Source organism: Rhipicephalus microplus, chromosome 6 (assembly GCF_043290135.1).
Source record: "Rhipicephalus microplus isolate Deutch F79 chromosome 6, USDA_Rmic, whole genome shotgun sequence".
NCBI classification, from domain to species: domain Eukaryota; kingdom Metazoa; phylum Arthropoda; class Arachnida; order Ixodida; family Ixodidae; genus Rhipicephalus; species Rhipicephalus microplus.
Genome location: NC_134705.1, coordinates 23,682,815 through 23,704,401, shown reverse-complemented (window position 1 = coordinate 23,704,401; position 21,587 = coordinate 23,682,815). Strand labels below are relative to the sequence as shown.

At 46.9% G+C, this 21,587-nt stretch overlaps 1 long non-coding RNA gene across 1 annotated transcript in view; it reads right to left on the bottom strand.

Annotated features, from left to right (window-relative positions):
- Positions 1-21,246, bottom strand: part of LOC142764744 (uncharacterized) — a 49,502-nt gene extending 28,256 nt beyond the window's left edge. Inside the window, exons 1-2 of the long non-coding RNA XR_012883854.1 lie at positions 21,169-21,246; positions 14,956-15,126 (exon numbers count right to left, since the gene is read on the bottom strand). This is a non-coding gene — a long non-coding RNA (uncharacterized LOC142764744). The remainder of the gene's footprint in view (positions 1-14,955; positions 15,127-21,168) is intronic.
- Positions 21,247-21,587: the final 341 nt, after the last annotated feature.

The window sequence follows — 21,587 nt, the reverse complement described above, 5'->3', positions numbered from 1 at the left end:
CAATCTGACGCGGAGTTGCTTAAACTGATCAAGCATCTGGAAGGGCAATCCGTGCGTGTCTGAGTTTTCTTCCGGGGATTGTCCTTGTACCTGATGAGAAACGACGTTTTATACAAGAGAAACTTCAAGCACAGCAGGAAAAAGTTCCTACTCGTCGTTCCTTCGGCCTTGCGAACCGATATCCTGGAAGCCTACCTTGGTGACTCTGCAGCAGGACACCTCAGAGTGAGTAGAACATTGCCTCGCATCCGCACCATGTACTACTGGCCAAAGTTACTGGATGCTGTACAGCATTTTGTAAGGACGTGTAGAGATTGCCAGAGACGCAAAACGCCTCCATTGACACCTGCAGGATTTCTCTAGCCAATCGAACCCCCTGAATATCCGTTTGAACAAGTAGGAATGGATCTACGTGGTGCATTTCCTACGTCATCAATGGGCAACCGATGGATAGTAGTGGCGGCAGACTACTTAACCCGGTATGCCGAGACAGCCTCTCTCACCAGGGGCACGGTTATAGAAATCTCTGAATTTTTCGTAACTAACATTGTACTACGGCATGGTGCCCCAAAGATGGTTATCACGGATCGAGGAACTGCATTCACAGCTAGTCTGACGCAGTCCATTATGAAACTTACCCACACATGTCATAGAAAAACAACGCCTTACCACCCCCAAACGAATGGGCTAACCAAGCGACTCAACAGAACTCTGACCGATATGTTGTTCATTTACGTTGACTTGGAGCGCCGTACGTGGGACAAGATACTGCCGTACACCACAGGTTAGCAGGTGGCAGGTTATCAGAGCAGAGTGCTTCCAGCACATTCTGCAGACGCTTCAGGTGCTCCTCAAAGGTTGCAGAAAGCATGACATCATTCAGATAAACTAGGCACGTGTGTCACTTCAGACAGGTAAGAAGAGTGTTCATGATTCTCTGGAATGGCGAAGGTGCAGAAAAGAGGCAGAAGGGAAGCATATTGAATTCGTATAGGCCATCCGGTGCAACGAAGGCGGTTTTTTCACGATCTCGTTTATCAACTTTGATCTGCCTGTAACCACTTTTCAAGTATATCAATGAAAAATACTTGGCTCAACGCAGTCTGTCATGGGAGTCGTCGATGCGGGGCAGCGAATATACGTCTTTTTAGTCCCGCTTTTCAGTTTTCTGTAGTTCACGCAGAAGCACAGTGATCCATCTTTTTTCGTCACGGGCACAACCGTATATGACCAGGCACTCTTCGAAGGTTGTATAACGTGATCTTGCAACATCTCTCGACTTCAGCATTAATCACGTTACGTTCCTTTGCCGAAACGCGGTAAGGGTGTTGTTATATGGGCGAGGCGTAGGTATACGGAAATATTTGGTGTTTTGTGATTGGAGTTTGACAAACCTTCGAATTGGACGCGAAACCCTCTTTAAACTGATATAGCAGTTCACGTAGCTTAGTCTGTTGTTGTTCCGAGAGGGTTGAGTTGACATCAACTTTGGCAAGTAGTAAAGTCACGTCGCTTGGTGTTGGTGGAAGCCCGTCGTCGGCTGATCTAGATGCGAAGCATTCAGAAACGTCTGCGATAGGGTAGGCGAAAGCGATCGCAGTGTCAGGAAACAGGTACCACTACTCGTTACTAAAATTAGTCACAAGTAAGGGACAGCATCCGTCATAAAACGTGACGAGGCTGCGTGCAGCGCAGACACCTAGCGCAAACAAATGCGCCAAGTTGCCTTCGCCGACAACCTCACCATCACGTAACTTGTCGGACAACACATCAACTAGGACGCTTAAACGTGGAGGTAACGTGATGATGTCGGCAGAAATGCGATTCGTGCTGTCACAGATGTCGTCAGATATGTCGGAGAATCCAGCTGCCGAAAACGTCACGGTACACTCACGAAGATCGATAATAGCACCGTGCTGCCGCAAAAAGTCGACTCCCAGGATTAGGGCTCGCGAACAGTGACGAAGTACGAGGCAGCTGGTGAGAAACGTACGTCCCCGAATGCTCACTCTGATAGTGCACTTGCCGATTCAGGTGGCTACGTGCCCGCCTGTAATATGAATTTGAGCTTCGTACCAAGGCGTAACAACTTTCTCTATGTGCGCTGCTAGCTTCACGCTCATGATCGAATAGTCCGCACCTGTGTCCAATAAAGCACTAACGTCATGGTGACAGTCGACTACCACATGTATATCCAAAGAAAATATGCTTCTGGCTCTCGTTGCGGTCATCGGGGAATCGCTCCGGGTCCGTGCTTGCGTCGGTGGGGGGCCTTGCTAGCGTGGAGTGTCAGTGGCCTCGCTCCGGAAGGTCGCTGTCGTTAGTTTTCCTGCCTAGTGCTCATCGAGTGCTTTGACGCCGCCTCAGGGAGGCTTCAAAAATTTGGAGAAGATCGCCTTGGGGATAGAGACCGCGACTGCCGCCGCAGTGGCATGCGTTGTTGTGAAAGGTATTCTTCAATAGCTTTCGGTCTTTCGCCGAATCTCGGCCGTGGCGAGTCGACGGCAAAACTCTGTAGTTCGAGGCAACGATAGAGACATTCCCGGTACACATTTTCAGCTTCACCACTGTGATAACACAGTGGGTGTCTGTCCGGTTTGCGCCATACGCTTGATTTTCTGGGAAGCGGCTGTCGATTTTCCAAGTGCTGAATTGGCTGCAGCGAAGAAAGCGCATCCTGAGGCCTAGGATTAATGAAGCGCGGGGAAACAGGAATATATCGACTGGCAGCTTCTGCGTATGATGCACAATGGGGCTCCATCGGGGCAGGTGGGGCATAACTGGAAGACGGCACTTGGAGAGCCTGTCGTACTTCGTTTCTGACGAGGCTGCAAATACACCTTGCAGTTTGTTAGGACTGGCACTGCGTTTTTTGTAGTTCATCGCGCACCACCGATTAAATGAGGTCGCAGAGAGACTCGATGTTGATGCTGCTTCCTGCACCTCTGATCTGAACTACTGACGAAGCGACACTCACTTGCCGGTCGTACACAGTAGAAGAGCACTGCTACAGCACTTTTTCCATGGTTGTCATTTCGGTCGAAAATTCTACCATGGTCTTTGAAGGCAGCGAACGAGGCCAGCGAAAAGCTGCTCTTTCGCTCCTCGCATTAGATGACGGACCTTTTTCTTCCGCCATATCGGAGTCGACTCGACGAAAGAAGCTCATGATTTCCTCGACGTACATCATGGCACTTTCATTCGGCATCAAGAGGCCTGACTGAATCCCTCGCTCAGCTCGCTCACGGCAATCGGCATTGGCCCCACTTGCCAGCAAGTATCAACGAAAGACGCTCCACGAGGAAAAGAGCTCACGGTTTTCGTACCAAGTAGGAGCGCCGTCCTCCAAGCTGAAATACGTGTTCCTAATCTTGTCGAAGTCGGTTCAACCCTTGTTGTCGGAGACCCATTCGAACTAAGCCAGCCAGTCTTCGACATCCTCCAAGACAAAACTATGGAACACTTTCGGCACACGTGGCTTCCACAGCGTATGAGGCTTGGCTGCAGCGCTTTCCGGTGCAATGGAGGCTGCAGCGCCTTCCCTGGCAATCGGGGGTGTGACAGATATTATCTCTGGAAGGGGTCCACGCTCAGGAGGTAGTCTTCAGAGTCTTCGGCTTCAGCGGCGAACATGTGTTGTCACTGCAGGTACAGGGCTAATTGGAGGCGTTTAGAACATTGGTTGGGGGTTACCCAGCAGCTCCACCAGTTGTCACGTGCTAAAAAGGGTCTTCAACTCGAAAGAAGTGAGCCGGCGAGGAGACACACCGAAAACTGGCAAGATGGTTGTTTGAATAATCAACAGCGAACCAAAGCGCGCGCTGCTTCAGAACACCGTCGTCCATCATATCCGGTAGCCACGGCTTGCGCTCACGGTACTTAGTGGTTAAGTGACATTATTATATACATAATGTGCGGATGATTTCCCGAAATAAAACACTTTAGTATTGCACAACAATGATGTACACACTCTGAATGAAGTCAACCACGCCAGTCAGTTCACTTTGGCTTGAAACAGGGCACGCACACCGTGCATGATTCGGCGACATATTGTTTTTTAAACTCACAACACCAAACGGTCATTGTCCCAACACGGGATACCCACTCTGCGCGCCCTTAAGGCCCCGCATTATGCACTCAAAGAGAGCGACGGACCGAGCGCTAAGGTATACCTCAGTCTCAACGGATCGCACCAAGAAAAAAATTTTAATGAATTTCACAGAAATGCTACCCAATTCATCTACAAAATTATTCCTACATAACACAACTACTACACCTAGAAGCAGTTTTACCACTTAGAGGCAAGCTCGCATCTCTACAATAACATGACGAAAAATGTCTGGTTCAACAAACAAAATATTTTCACATCACGCCAGAGCTATTAGTCTCTTCGAACCACCTAATGTCACACATAACACTTAAACAGGTGAAGCAAACTCCTGTACACTCATTAACTTCACAAAAACTACTTGAGTGGCTACACAACAACAACGAAAAAAAACTCAACCATATGAAACAGACAAAACTTCACCTTGCCTCTAAGCAGTTACAATCACTGAATCCAATGATCAGACAAGACGCGAAAGAGCATCACAGCCTTGTGCAATGCGCCTTTGTTACGAACAATTTTTGTTTCACATTGCCCTATTATTCAACTGTGGACGCCTCCCTTCATGACTGGTTCAGTTACTGATCGTTTATATTCCCCTTTCCTATGGCAGAGGCAACTTCTCATTGCCGTTTCCGATACATTCGTGGCCAAACAAAAGCTTTGCTGTGGTTGGTTGCCATCAACTCAGAAATCAGTGTGCAGGCCTTTGACTCCAACGCTACCTGGGCCTCTACGCTTCACGGCAGCATGTTCGACACTCTGAAACCGCTATTTCGGATAAATAACTGACTTTTCACTAAAAGTCTTTGACAATGTCACCACTCTTCGTTAACACGACATACATAAAAACACAAAAAAGTGGTTACCAAAATATCTTCTCGCCGTGGCGATCACGTGAAAAAAACGGTTTCAGAACATAGGATCAACAACTCAGAGCAAAATTACCTTCAACAGATTCGGTAGCTCAATTCTCGGAAGAACTTACGGCTCCACTTCACCCTTGAGGCGCACACGCGATGTTCCTGTGCTAACGACTTTTCCTTTTAAACAGGGAATACGCAAGGCGTATAACCCGCTTGTTCAACTACCAAACCCCAACGCTAGCCGCTCTTGAGCGCGCTTTCTCGTGTTACTTTCTGAGAAGTTACCACCGCAAGAGTTGCCGTGTGCTAACACTTCGTCTCGGCGCGACTTTGGTTCTACTGACTGGCGTGACTGCTTACCGTCTAACTGCTCCCTATCAGATACCTTGGCGTGCGACCCCTTTTTCTTCTTACGCCGCTCCATGGCAAGTGATTCATCTCGTTCCCTCTCCCCCTCGAGATTACTTTCACCAAGTTGACCAAGCCGGTAGCTGTTCACATTGTCACATTCCGCAGCAGAATTGCAAGGTTTCAACAGCGCCTGCTCTGCACCTGACGCGGACTTAGTCGTTTGCGGCTTCCTTGCTCGGCTGTCCAGTTTTTCTACTGTCCTCGGCACGGTGTTAGCACTAGGGCGATAATCTCGATGCGCATGCTCTGGCTCTGTCATCGGTGAATACTGCTCCGGTCTAGCTAGCTGTTTATACAGTTCACCGTCACGTCACACTCCATTGTATCATTAAGTAGATTTTGTTGGTGATGAAGGCACTCATAACCAGCAGGAGTAAGCAATACCGACACACCAGTAGTTAGCTGATCAGTCACTGCACATCTCAGTTTCACCGGTTAAGCACCGCTCCCTGACGAGGTTGGAAGACCAAGGAGTACATACAGCAGAGGGGCGGTAATAGTATGCCCAAAAGCGTCTGTAAGCCTTACTGTGCCACTACTCTTACTAAAAATCTCAGCAGACACTTCATTCTCCCGTACCACTGTGACATTTGCAGCTGAGTCAATTCGCGCAAAACCAAGCTTGTTTCCCACGAAAATCTCGACCTGCGAGTCCCTCATCAGTGAGTTTTCCATAACCGCTGAGCGTCGCGATTGTGTGGCTCGGCTCTCAAATGACCGTTTATTCTGGGGAACCACACATATACCTTCTGCTATATTAGCAGAAGTGTCACGTGAAAGCACGCAATCTCTCTAAGTGACCATATTTTCCGCAGATAAACATGCCTAAATGGTTTGTCTTGCGGCCCATAACTGAATTTTTTTGGTTGCACACCGCGGTAACTGCCTTGTCTGCCACTGTCGAGGCTTTCCTCAAAATTAGCGGCTACCTCTGTGATATCCTTGGCCTTCAACCAGCCCTTCACTTCCTGCTGAGTGACCAGCGAGCGAAGATCACTTGGCTATAACTGTTTTAGCCTGTCAGCTATTAGCAACTCCTGACGACATTCACTGTCTCCACTTGTCTACTTCTAACGTAGTAAGCAATCTTGTCTCTAGGCGCGCCGTCACTTGGCTCCAAGACTCGTTTGCTTCTATTTTGCTTTCCACGAGCAATCGTCGGTACTCGCTTGGAGTTAACCGCAGCTCCTTCAGCACTCTATGTTTTAATCCGAGTACGGCATTACCCCAGCTTCTGCTTGGTTGGCAATAAACGTGCGCATCTTTTCAGTAAAAAATGGTAATATAATCGTGCCCTGAGTTTCATCGGGTATGCCCAATACCGCAAAAAGAGTGTCCACGTTTTGAACCAGGCGGAAATCTAAGGCTCATCAGTGCGAATGGGCGCAAACACTGCCTTTAGATCTCTCACGTACCACTCAATACTGGTTTTCTGGTTCCGGTTTTCCGGTTTCTCTGTTAAGGCACGTGACAATCTCATCTTTTCTAGCTCAAGCTTCAGTTTCAGCGCTTCGATTTCAAGCTACACTTCTCGGGTGCAATCCGATTCATTAACGGCGTCCCTTTCTCTCACATCTCTATCTCAGTCTGCCATCTTTTAGAGAGTGGCTGAACGCAAGTGCATTCAGTAAACACAAATTTGGTAGGGGGGGGGAGGGGGGGGCCCAAGAGAGCACAAAGCTGGCCTCACTTTGCAGCAATGCGTCGCCCGAGGAACTTGGCAGTAGGAACTGCGCCCGCCTCGTTACCAACGCTGTGTGTGACGACCATTTCCAAAGCAGCAGGTCTCCGCCCAATCAATTCTGTCGCTGACTGAGTCTGTCACATCGACTGCCCTGCTGCTCTCCTCCTGAAGCAGCACCCTGCAGTGCCTCTCTGGTATGTCCGTCGCTAAACGACGAAATTTGGCTCTGCTCTCTTTCACTGACGCGCAGCGCTTTTGCGCTGCCCAACTCTAGGTTCCAATGTTGATCGGCAGGCTCGTACCAAATGCCAGCGCTACTTGTCGCAGCGAGACAGCAGGTATCGAAGCAGCGTACGTCTTGTCAGCTTCCCGGACATCAACACCTTTCTCGCAGCGGGCTCCCCGCTTTACGTCGACTGCGCCAGTTCATTTCCTTCTTCTCGATTACTCCAGTGCACGGAGGCAGCGCGAAAGTAAAAGCCGTAGTTTGGTGAAGAGACGCTTTATTTTAGCCTCAGGTGTCTGCCCGAGTCCAAGCCTGAATCTCCGCTTTTCCTTTCAGACTCAAACATCCTCTTTTCAACCCTCGGTTGAACAAAGGGTCTTCACACAAGTCAATCACACGTTGTGGCTCGCACCATCACAACCGATTGCATAAACACTTTTCTAATGAACACTGCAGTGGAAAAAACCACGTTACCATATGCAATACGCAAAAGGATAGATTCTACGCGTGTCACACTCTCTCCACTGCCAGGACATGTATCGGCCGACCTCCATCAATATCCGTTCTCACGCTCGAACTCCATCAGCTTTCTCATTACACTTAGCTTCATAGAAGCCTTCTTAATCGCGGGGAATACACCGTGAGGCCCTGTGCGCTGACCAGGTGTGCACGTTACAACAAGGCGCACCGCTTTTCTAATGACAGTCGGTATGACGTATAGCTCAAAGGATAAGCTCGTGCTCATGCCGCCACTACGTCTTCGTCAGCCCAGTGGTCGCGTCCAAGCGTCATTCTCAATGACACGCGTGCAGGCCAACAATGCCTTTAACTTAGACGGCGGCACATGGCCTGCTTTTTGCCAGACGCTCTTCCGAGTAAGCCTTCTCCTTCTAGTCCCGAACGAGGGCGACCTTGATGGCTCCGCTCGTGAACCATGTGAACGAAGGAGTCTCCCTAATTTCCCATGCGCAGGTCTTCCGCGTTAGCCTTCGCGGAACCGATCAGCTTCGTTAGTTTACGGGTCGGGGACTGGCTCGGCACTCTACATGAGCCGCATTATTTGCGCTACACACAACGCACCGGTAATTGTTGCCTTATAATCACTAGAGAAAGTGATTTAAAATAAAAAACAAAATGAAGAAAAAAGTGGGCCCAGTTCACCACTTGCATCGACGACCATTTGCACTTGTTTTTACAGCGCTCTTTCTCAAGCACACGTTCCAACCATTATTCATGGCACTTGGCGTGAACACACTTTTCGACACCTTTACGGCACGAAAAATGCGAGCATAAAGGAACGCGTGACAACAGGGCATGAAGGAAAGATGTTTATAGTGTTACATGACATCGGCCACGACAGAGCATCAGGTAGACGACGAAGACGATGGATGCGATCGCGCTTGTGTTGTTGCTGTTGTTGTACCTCCATCTTGGATGTAGCTGCCTCTGACTCCCCTGTATTTTGTAAATATAGTTATTTCATTCATTCTCTGGCCTTCGTGACATTTGGTGGTGGGGCGGTGTACAACACGATATAACGGAGCTGCGCAGTTGTCGACGTTAGCCTTTTTCCGCCATGGCAAACCAGGCACCCACTCCCGCCGAGGCGACTACAACTGTTGTTTTTTCGCAGCTAAAAAATCCTAGCACCTTCTGTGGCACTGATGTCGTCATTGAAGAATGGTTGCCGTTGTACGAACGTACAAGTAAGAGTTACCGCTAGGATCAAACTCCTATGTTGGCCAACATCCTGGTGTACTTGAAAGGAACAGCAAATGTGTGGTTCGAAAACCACGAAGATGAAATAGGAAGCTGGGATGCGTGAAACGAAAAGATGCGCGTCCTTTTCGGCAAGTTCTTGGGTAGAAAGGCATCGGCCAAGAAGGAGTTGGCATCTCGTCCGCAAATGTCAGCAGAGTCCTACGTGACTTCCATAGAGGACGTGCTCGCCCTTTGCTGAACAGCAGACATTGGCATGGAAGAAACCGAGAAAGTAGCACACATATTGAAAGGTATTGCAAATGATGTTTTCAACCTTCTCACGTGCAAAAGCTGCAAGACGGTAGATGCCGTCATCAAGGAGTGCCAGCATTTTGAGGCCGCAAAAGTCGACGTATCTCCCACCAATTCACTCGACTACCAAATACAGCAACAACCTGGTGGTGAAAGGCGGGCCTGCACAACAGACGCCGTTAACTGCCGCGCATGTGACCAAGATGATCAGACGTGAACTTGAAGCTCTGTCTCCTGCGTCCGCGTGCTCTCATCCAGGTCACCAGTGGCTGGTGAAAGGTTTCCCGTGCTTAGAATGTGCTCCGCGCGTATAAGTGTTGCCGTTCGCTCCACGACAGTGCTATTTACTGTGCTCGAGAAATGTTCCCAAGAACGTATCCTCGGCGTGGACTATTTATCCACTCACTCTGCCCTTATTGATTGTGGAACCGGAATGCTTCAACCTGATTTACCGTGTTACCCTGATGACCCAACACCAGCTCAACCACGTCGGTGTTCTGTACATCACGTTCTCCTATCACCTCAATCCGTTACCTACGTGAACCTCAGATCTATCCCTCCTGTTCCCGACGGTGTTTACATGATGACACCTATGGCTGACGTTCTGCTGGCTAAAAACGCTGCAGTGCCTCACACACTTTTGACAGTCACGGGCAATACAGTATCTGTTCTGATCCTGAACTTCAGCTGGTGCACTCAAGTTATCCCAGATGCTATGACTTTGGCAAAAGTTTCTTCTATAGATGCTACCATTTCAGCGTTCGTTGCCGAATCTTCTTCATCGTCAGCTCTATTCTCCTCCTCAAAGAGCGCAGCGGATGCCACCATCAACAAGATGGTCGTCCCTGATCTTCTTGTAGCACAGACAGCTGACATCCGGCACCTGCTGAAAGCCTATCGTGATATCTTTGATGTTGATGACCGCACTTTGGGTCAGACATCCTTCGTAACGCATACGATTAACACTGGAGACGCCAGCCCCATTCGGCGACGTCCTTATCGCGTGTCTAGTGCTGAGCGACAAGTTATCCAGCACGAAAATGAAGAAATGCTCACAAAAGACGTCATTTAACCTTCCTGAAGTCCATGGGCATCACCGGTCGTGCTAGTCAAAAAGAAGGATGGCAGCTGGCACTTCTGCGTAGACTACCGCCACCTAAACAAAGTAACATGTAAGGACGTGCATTCACTACCACGCATTGACGATGCTCTCGACTGCCTACATGGGTCTGCCCACTTTTCATCTATTGACTTACGATCAGATTACTGGCAGATTTCTGTCGATCATCGAGACCGTGAGAAAACCGCATTCATCACACCGGAGGAACTTTTCCAGTTCAAGGTTATACAATTCGAATTGTGTAAAGCCCCAGCTACATTTTAAAGGATGATGGACTCTCTTTTGCATAGACACGAATGGTCCACATGTCTGTGCTATCTCGATGATGTCATCGTTTTCTCACCTACAATAGAAAGCGATATTTGCTCCTTATCGGCTGTTCTTGAGGTTTTTCGGACAGCAGAACTTCAACTCAACTCTTCCAAATGTCGCTTTGACCATAGGGAAATCACCGTGCTGGGCCACCTTGTCAGTGCTCGAGGCGTAGAACCTGATCCTAGCGAAATTCGAGTTGTAGAACGTTTTGCCGTACCACGTACCGCAAAAGACGTACGCAGTTTGAACGGCATGTGTTCTTTCTTTCGACGTTTTGAAGACTTTTGTTAAAACACATTGCCCGACCGCTTACGGAAATACTGAAGAAGGACATGCCTTTTTATTGGGGTATAGACCAAGAAACTGCCTTAAGCACCCTTACAGCATTACTTCCTTCCTCACCCATCTTGGCCCATTGCGACCGGTCAGTCCATACTGAAGTTCATACCGATGCCAGCGGACATAAAATTGGTGCTGCTGTTGCGAAGCGACAACAAGGACAAGATTGCGTCATCGCTTATGCTAGTTGCCTCCATTCTCCTTCGGAGAGCAAGCTTTGTATCAGAGAACGTGAGTACCTCGAACTAGTCTGGGCAGTCGGAAAAATTCGGCCATACTTGTTTGGCCGCACCTTTTTGGTAATTACGGATCAACATGCCTTGTGCTGGCTGTCATCCCTTAAAGGTCCAAGTGGACGACTTGGCCATTGAGCCTTAAAAGTCCAAGCATACAACTTTGACGTGGCATACAAATCTAGCCTAATGCACCAGGATGCCGTCTGTCTATCCCGTCACCACGTGGACCCACCGACCTTTCAGCACATGTTTCTGGCCCTTGTATTTTCGCAATGTCTGCTTTCACCGACATGCGCAAAGAATAGCTCAGCGATGTGCACTTGTGGTCGATCATGCAGAGTCTACGGTTGCCCTAAGTAGACCCGTCGCTATGGCATTCTTTACCACCATGGCATTCTTTACCGACGCAAGACCAGCGTCTAGGGACCAGAGCTACTACTCCTAGTTCTCCCGACACTCCGTTTCGCTGTACTTGAACAGCTTCACGACGCCCCAATCACTGGACATCTCGGGGTCACGCACACGTACGATCTCGGGCGGCGTAGATTCTTTTGGCCTGGCCTTCACCGTTCTCTGCGCCGATACGTTGCTGCTTGTGAGTCCTGCCAGTGCTCCAAACCTTCCACCTTGCCACCAGCTGGTCCGCTCTATCCAATAAACATACCCACTGTCGCCTTCTACCGCGTCGGTCTTGATCTCGTTGGACCATTTCCTATTTCTCTCACTGGAAACAAGTGGATAGCCGTAGCCACTGACTACGCCCCAAGATACGCTATCACATAAGCGCTACCGACAATCTGTGCCACTGACGTCGCGGACATCTTGCTTCATGACGTAATTCTTCACTATGCCGCTCCTCGACAGCAGCTGGCCGATTTTGGTCGCTCATTTCTTTCAAAAATAGTAAGTGACATCTTTCGCTCGTGTTCGGCGCGTCACAAGCTCACTACGGCACACCACCCGCAAACAGGTTGTTTTAGCGAGCACCTAAATCGAACCTTGAGAACAATTCTCTCTATGTATGTTTCCAAAGATCACCTTGATCGGGATAGTAGTTTGCCTTTGTGACATTTGCATACAATTCGTTACGCCACGACACCGCTGGCTTCTCCCCCTTCTATTTATTGTTCGGCTGCCATCCAGCGTTACCCTTCGAGAATCTTCTTAAATCAACTACGCAAAGAGTTACAGAGTACGCCCGCGATGCCATTGCACGGGCTCAAGTGGCCCGCCAAATCGCACGTGAACATCTTTTTGGCTCGCAGCTCTCTCAGAAAGCCCGCTATGATAGCCATCACAGAGTAGTTTCCTACTCTTCAGGTTCATTGTTCCTCCTCTGGTCACCATGCCGCCACGTTGAACTCTCTGCGAAGCTCCTCACTCGCTACTCGGGGCTTCACAAGGCTTGACGGCGGCTTACTGAGGTCACATATGAGATCGCTTCATTAGACAGACAGTCGTCGTGCACATCCGCCACTGACGTCGTCCGCGTGTCCCATCTGAAACCATACATATCTGCACATGATGCTTCTCTCCTTTAGGCGCCGAGACGCGCTAGCAGCGGCGGGGACTTATATGTTACATCACATTGGCAACGAGACAGTATCAGGTAGACAACGAAGACAATCAATACGATGAGGACTCGTGTAGTCGCTGTTGTTGTACCTTCATCTTGGCTGCAGCTGCCTCGGACTCTCGCTGTATGTTTTGTACATATGTTTATTTCATTCATTCTCTCGCCCCCGTGACAATATTAAACAGTTGTTTTTTTGCTAGGCACAATATGAATAAAATTTATAAGACAATCTTGCCAAGAAAACTAGAGGTGATGTTATTACAAAGAATTGCAACGTAAATATGAAGATATGAAAGTGGACGAAATTATAAGTTGTCGCGGCCAAGGACCAAACATGATACCTTCAAAAAATGCAACCGAAGCTTTTCCAACTGAGTTACCACGGCGGAAATTCGCCTGGCATATATTGTGAGGTATACATGCGGAATAGGCAAACCTAACTTCAAGCAGCGATTCGCAACCTTTCTGATAACTTAGACAGTCTTGAACAGCATTGTCACCAGAAAATATAAAATCGCTCTGATTCCTCTTAATCAAGAAGGCATCAGTAACGAAAGAGTTAGCTATCGCATCCTTACCGATTTGTCCGAGGCGGTAACTGAACTGACGGTGCCAAGCACTGAAGTTGATAAAGCCAAGGCACCAGACAGAAATAAAAATATTTCAAGGCATCAGAAGGAATGCCGAGATTCTCTATGAGACCAGGACATCCTGGCATAGACAGGGAAAAGGCAGCTGTTCTTGTAGTTGCCGCTCAAGTAGGTGGATTTGTGTTCATATACCATTCCCAAACCCAAGTGCCACACCACTTTTGTACCAAAATCCCTATTTTAATACACGGTGAGCAAGCTCTCTTGGCAGAGCGCTGATGTACCACATTAACAATAAAATGAATTTAGGCAGCGGAAAAAGAATGCTGCAAGCTACACCAGCATGTATGCTAAAGTACAAAAGTGAGTTTTGGCGCCAACACAATTTTTTGAACAATGTAATGACCAACTGTGCATACACACCACCCATACCAGACTAATGGCAGCAAGCCAACCAACTTTCGAGTGACAATACTTCTACGCAATTCACACGCTATCAGATGCTGTATGGAACACCTAATTCGGACATGCGCAGCATTCCCAAAAGGTAGATGTTACCTTCAACATTTCCTAAAAGCCGACAAGACCATACTATGGAATTTAATAAAGTCATCCCAAGGAGCACAGAAAGATTTCGCCATATACAGAAGTGAAAGTGCCGTGTTCAAAGCAGTGTAGTATAGGTCACCTGACCCGTACGATTACGTGCCGAGAAGCTGCTCATAATTCATTCTATCTTTGTTCTGGACGCGACACTGCATACATACCACGCCTAACAGATATTCCACGTGAGTTAAACAAAACAGCCTGTTTATGATTTTGTGAGAAATGTCAGGTTAAGCAAGGCATGTAAAAGAACCTTGAAGTAAATTGCCGCATTTGAAAGCAACTGCCCATACGCAACTGCTACGAAGCGTTCAGTGTGTATTTTGAGTTAAAGAGATTTTGGCAACTTATCTCGCTGTCAGTGCACTCGATCGTTAGGAAACATTCAACTAGTATTTTGAGTGTAAATATATTAACCCTTCACTTCCTCAATGTATCAGATGAAGTGCGGTGCTTCTGTAGAAAGGTTACTTTTCAATGCAGTCATGCGAGGCCGAAATCGCGCAGCCTGCGTGACGACCGATGGTGATAATTACAATGGTTTGGGTATACAGATAAAGAAATAAAATATATAGTTTGCGCTATCAATATACCCACTTGTTACACAATAGTGCCTGAAGTGAGCGGTGCCTATTTAAGGACTTTATCCCACCATTGATAACGTAGGCGCATTTTAAATTCTGGACTTCAAAAAACACAATAGTATCATTAGAACTTTTAGCATATAGTCACAAAAGTGGCGCCTTCTCGTCCACATTGAGCCTGCGTAAAAGTATAAAGACAAAGTTTTTATTGTGTTTGTGAAAACATACGCGTTACTAAGTTCGTATTTCAGCTTTTAGGCAAAACAATGTCACTCACTCACCATGGATGGCCTTTTGCAACGTTTTGTAGATTAGATACAGGCTGCTATATCGGTATGGCCAAAAAGAGGAGTCCTTTCTTTCGTTATTGTAGAAATAATTGTCATTACATACCGAGCCATACAGATTAGAACACATCATTGACTTCGTGATGTGGTTGTCCATGTACATCGCTGCAAGAGAGCAAAGGAGAAAAGGTGCGGCAAAAGAGTGTTGGGCCAGTTCGCTTGTGTTCCTAATAGAACGTCACTGGGAATATTCAGAAAAGAATCTCATATAAGAAAGATAGGTGAAGCGTTTGCTATCTGCAAAAATGACATGTGTGTTAGCGCAACGTCAATTGTATATTTGATTTCAAGCTGGCGTATTTGGAGAATACTTATTCATGCTCTTATGAAAATATATGAGCGCACAAGGTGTAGAATTGTAAACACTTGACGTGAAGGACGCGCGCATCTCCAACTGCAATTTGACAGTAAAAGTTCTTAGCACGAAAACACCGAAACGTGAACGCGCCATCATTGCCACTAAAAGTGGCTTCCTGAAAAGTTAAGTCTACCCAATGTGATTTCCCTCCTTCAGCCTCTTAAAAAAGCAACTGTCACTAGAACTCATACTGGAGCAGATGTCATCTGCCCGAACTCTGAACTTTCAGTAAGACATAATCGTGGTTAGCAAGCCAGACCGGGTCAATTCAGGAAGATACACTAGAAAAATTGTGATCGTGGTGAGAGGAAACAAACATGAGGTCAGTGCCTACGAAGCTGCGCCGCACCGTACTTGTAAGTGGGTGATTAGGGGCATCACCATGAGCAAAAGCACTGAATAATTGAAGAACATCAATGCCAGAAATCCGCAGGCTCTGGTGGGAAAAAAGATCAAGAACATGGGCTACAATATTGTTGCATTCGACAGTTGAAAAGTTCCAAACTTTGTGCGCTATGGACTAGTGTTAGTGATGTGCTTTTCGTGTGGAAAGCAGGTGCACAACTGCTATGCATGTGGCAGATTGGGACATCGGACTGATGTGTGCCTAAACTGTGAGAAACTATTTGTAGAGGATGCAGCGCATGGAAACCGGACGAGCTGCATCAATGTATTACCAAGTGCAAGTTGGCGATGGTGCACACATGACCACAGCCAAACTGTGCAGCCACTGGTACCAGATCCCGTACGTGGTAAGGAGAAGATAAAAAAGAGCGGCCGAAGCCTAAAGAAATCAAGACTCGACCACACCATCTGGCAGCCGTGACAGAAAACAGACTCAGCAGCTTTCGATGCAAGGGCACAAAAGACGCTCCAGGTACAGACAGCGTTGCCGATCTACAAGACACTCCCAATCCAGAGAATGCTCCAATTCCCCGTCTATGGCCAAGTCACAATCTAAGGGGCGTTCTAGCTATCATTGTCACCGATGCGGAGGAGGACCGCAAATCAAGTTCAAGTCAAGAAGATCTTTGTCCAGGCAACGAAGACCAGGGGGCCAGCCGACTTAGGTGGATTAGGTCTGTGAAACAGGAAACGCAGGGTCTGCGCTGCGCAATTAAAACAGGCTTTCGAAATTAGATTGCGAAAACGAGATGGTGAGAAAAAGGATAGCGAATCTCATGGCAGAAATGGCCGTGATTAGAAGAGGCAAGGAAGAGCTTTTAGGTTGGCAGACAAAAATATTGGCCTCCTACCTGCATGTTACACCGCAAATGTCATCTAAAGACGACAGTCTTGCATCTGAAGAGAGTGAACAGAACGTTTATTTGATAAATTCTGGGCAAGAAAATCAGTAAACGGTATTTTCGAGGCGCTGCGTTAGAGTGCCTTGAGCGTGCAGCGGAAGCGAACGAGGACATCAAGTCACGTCACACGTAAGACATAAGCGCTATCTGGCAGTTATCCTGGAAAACGGAGCGCGCGCCATGCGGACCCGTCTCTAAGGTGATAAGGTGTAGAATGAAAGGCGAGCAGTAGGTGACACCACCATGTCGTCTTAGCAAGCGTTAGAAACACTTGCCGATTCGTGCAAGCGTTGCATGGCCAACGCAGCGTTATAAAGGCTACGATTCTTAAAATGCTTAAGTACGCTTTTTCTAGTAAAAATACAAACAAAATATTGACCTGTTGCTATGGTGCCTCAGATAAGCGCAATACCCTATTGAAAATCCTGGGTTGATGGATGCTGGAATCGTTGGTGGATATGGTGGAACTATTAGTGAATATGGTGGAAATATTAGTGAATATAATAGAATATAATAGAAACTGTAGCGGGCATAATGGCTGATGACGGCGAGAGTGAAAAAAATGATGGCAGATGGCGGAGGTGGTGGTGGCGAGCGAATGGTGGTGACAGTGGAAAATGCCGGCTGATGACGGCTATAGTGGAAAGAATGGTGGCAGATTGTGGTGGTGGGGGCGAGCCAATAGTGTTGACGGCGGAAAATGCCGGCTCATGATGGCGAGGCAAAACGTGTTTAGTGGAAGGCTTGGTGAGCAAGGTGGATGACGGTGGCATGGCGGGAGCTTGGTGGATGGCGGTGGCATGATGAAAAGCACATTACAGTATGTGAAATCACTTATTTGTAGTGTTTCATTCTTGAATGCGCAGAGATATATGTTTACGGTCAAAAGAAACCAACGCTGCTCATTACGCTTTTTAGTACGTTTTTTTTATATATTCCTGTGGTGTCAACAACGCTTCAATTTTTGTGGAGCATAGTATATGCGGGCGGAAATATGTTTACATGTTTACTGGAGTTGTCACTGTGAACATGAAAATAAATGTTTTACATCGGTACGCAGCTGTCGACAAATAAATGGACTCTAGCTCGCAATTGCCCCTTTCAATGATGGAGCAGAACACAGCGCCGTCACTTGATGTCGCCACGCTAGAAACCCAACTCTGGTAATTCTTGCACACTCTATTGGTTGAGCCGTCCCTTTAAGTTAACAAAGTACGTGCGAATACACATAAACTTTCAACTTTTGACATGCGTCAAGATGAGTGCCAGCGAATTTAACTTTCACCCTTTTGTTCTACCACAATGATTTCCACCAAAGGTTAGTCATACCGACCGAGCCCGTACAAACGTTATTGGCGCTTTTGGTTTTCAGAATACGCAATTTTGACGAGTAAAAGTGACAATACAGCACAGCTGCGGCATCATATAACCTAAATGAAGCCTTTTTTATTGTGTACGCTGTCCGCGCAAGAAGCGACAAACATCAATGCGACGGGCTTGCAGCACTTCGACCAAAGGTACGCCTCCCCTCACCGACAGCCACCGGTCGCACTCGCCAGCAATTCGCTGGCTCTTATGCGAGAACATAGACACGTCAATTCGTGCGCTTACTGAACGAATAAGATAACGTAATGTATTTGGTGCAATGCATTCGTTTTGGACAAGCCGTTATGTAGTTAGCAACAGCTACATAACAAACATATGAACGATAGCTACATGATTTGATTGATTGATTGATATGTAGGGTTTAACGTCCCAAAACCACTATATGATTATGAGAGACGCCGTAGTGGAGGGCTCCGGAAATTTAGACCACCTGGGGTTCTTTAACGTGCACCCAAATCTGAGCACACGGGCCTACAACATTTCCGCCTCCATCGGAAATGCAGCCGCCGCAGCCGGGGAACGATAGCTACATAACGAACATAACGAACGATAGCAACAGCGGTACGCTGGCACGACTGCGGTGTGCGTTGCGCGAAAAACATCAAAATCAATTTGGTGTGTGTGTCTATCAAATGAACATGAAGTGTAATAAAGCCTGAACTGATATCGCCCATTGAAAGGAGCGAGAAACGGATAAAAAACTTGCCAGAAACCGCCGATAAACTCTACCGGCTCTTCAGTCCACTGATTTGTTTTTTTTCTTGTTGTTGTAAATTGTAACAAAAACATAGCGCAATCGCCATTATAGCAGTGGCAATTGTTACAGGCAGCATTTCGTTGCGTTTATCAAATGTGGAAAGTTTAGTTGCAGGTGCTCATCCCATCCCTCCCGAGTAAACAACAAACAGAACTGAAGTTAAACAGTGATTTTGTGAGTTGACTACTTCTTTAACACCCATGACGCCATCTGTCGGCCTGGCGCAGTGGTTAGTGTGCTCAGTTCAAAATTGGAGGTGGCAGGTTCGATCCCACGCTGGCGCACCTTTTGTTACAGGTGCTTGCTACATTCTTTTTTATACAATATTGTTTATTACTTTTTTAGTGGCAGCTCGTCACGGTAGTTCTGACGCTGCTTCGCGCTCCACCATTGCCGGCTGGAGTGCGCCATCCACCATCCGCTCCACCATACGCCACCATACACCACGCGCCATCAACATTTCCACACTCATAATCCACCAAAATGGTGGTTGGTGGATTCCACCATTCCTATGGTGGACGTTTTTTCAACAGGGTAGTTGTTTTTAATTGACAATCTCACAAGTATGACTGCTGAAGCTTGAGCAATTTTGTCGGGCGCTACAGATGGGGTCGGTCGTTTTGAGGACCGTTTGTGTTCTCTGGCGCCGTTTACGGTACTGTTAGAGAGGACAAACAGGCAATTGTAAAGACATAAAGACAGATCAAACATTTCGCGTCGAAGGTCCGCAAGAAAAACTGGTTTTTAATAGCTGAGTCAGTACCAACGGAGACACCGGTGGTGGCCGCCTGTGACGCGGAGAGGCCCGCCAAAAAGAGGCCCATTGCTGGAGAGCAGGATAAAATGGCTAGCAGGGCACAGTCGAAGATTCGCGAAATGCTCTCTTGTGTGAGCGAGAGCATGAATCCGCCTAATGAAGTTGTCTCCCAGCTCTAGTGCACCTTGCTAAACATGGAAGAAAGATACTATCAGCGCTTTTGCAAAATAGAATTGTTCCTAGAAAATATGGCAATGGGCCTGCAGCCGCTCCAGACAGAGGAGCAAAATGATTATGTAGTCTAAGTATATATCAACTGGCATTCACGTATGTTCTAATTACTCCCTGCCAACGCAGTGCCTCAAGAAATGCTGTGGTCTCTACCGAGACCAATGTCTCTCGTAATCTATGAATGCCATATGAAGTAAAGAAGTTTGTATTCATGTTTATGAATAATTTGATCAAACACTTGAAAAAATTCATGGCAGCGAACCGTTTTCATGCAGGAAAGGTTATTCGCTAGGTTTCTTAGGGGTAAGCAGAGCTGTTATGCTATCAGAAATAATCTTCGGAAACATCTTGTACAACGTTAGGAGACAGTTGAGTGATTTACTTCAAAGTTTATCGTCTTTCTTACAGAATAGTTCTAAAATACTGACCTAGCGTTTCTTTAGGCCCCTCTGCGGTGGTCAAGTGGCTAAGATTCTCAGCTGATGACCCGCTGGTCGCGGGTTTGAATCCCAGATGTGGCGGCTGCAATTCCGTCGGGGGTGGAAATGTCGTAGGCCCATGTGCTCAGATTTGGGTGCACGTTAAAGAACCTCAGGCAGTCAAAATTTCCAGAGCCCTCCACTACGGCGTCTCTCATAATCATATGGCGGTTTTGGGACGGTAAACCACACAAATCAATCAAATCAATCAGGCGTTTCTCTAGCCCACTGGTGCATTTCATTCTTCAGTCATTGTTAGTTCAGTGTGGTAAGCGCCTTATACATAAAATCTGCAACTTTGATACAATCTGTTAACATTTGGTTTTCCCAGGCAGCACTTTTGCAGGACATGCCTTTCATTGACTTAGAAAAGCCAAGTCAATAATTTTACGTTTCTCAGTGAACTACGCATACGATAGAGACTGACGTACTTCAAAAAATACTGCAGCATCAGTATAGTTGGTACATACTGAATAAAGATTGAAAAACTGCTTTATGCCGGCGTTACAAAAAATAACATTTACGAGATGCATAAAAACACAACAGTTCAATGATTTCAATGATGCCATACAAGGTAATACATGACCACCACTGCGTATTAGTAGATTTGTTTCCAGCACGAAGCGTAGCTATGAAGCGTAAATGCAGAATATCTGTGGCACTATTAAAAATAATGTATAAAAAATTTGGAACTTTCTATATTCTGAACACGTACTGTTTGTCCAATCCTTCTGCTGACCTGTTTGATTTTCAAGAAAAATGTTTAGCGGTAACATAGCTGTTTCGCATTTCAACCTATAGCGACGAATGAATTACTATTTAGGTTATTATTTCTGTTTTGCAGAAGTTTCTAAAATATTTCAAGTATTTACCTTCAGGAAGGCATTCTATACCAGCTGTTGTCAGGCATCCAGGTGGATAAGTGTATAGCATTCTGTTTTCATCTGTAGAGAATGAAAGAAGTATATTTGACCAAGAATCAGGGCGAAAGCAAACTCAGGTGGCGTCAATATAAAAAAATTGGCAGATCCTACGTACAGTGAGAATCGATAATATGCGAAGCACCATTGAGAAATGTTGATACGTCACTTTAAAATCAGCACCACGTTACGACGTGTAGGTAAAGATGTTGTGCATGATGGCCGGTCGTGGTCATCATGTTTGGATGTGTCGTTTACCTTCATCATCTATTCACGTCACGTAATACCGAATTCAGTATATGTGGAGGTAGCAAAACAGCCGCGATCACGCTATGACCGTGGTATGTTGTCATGTTCTTACATGACAAGTG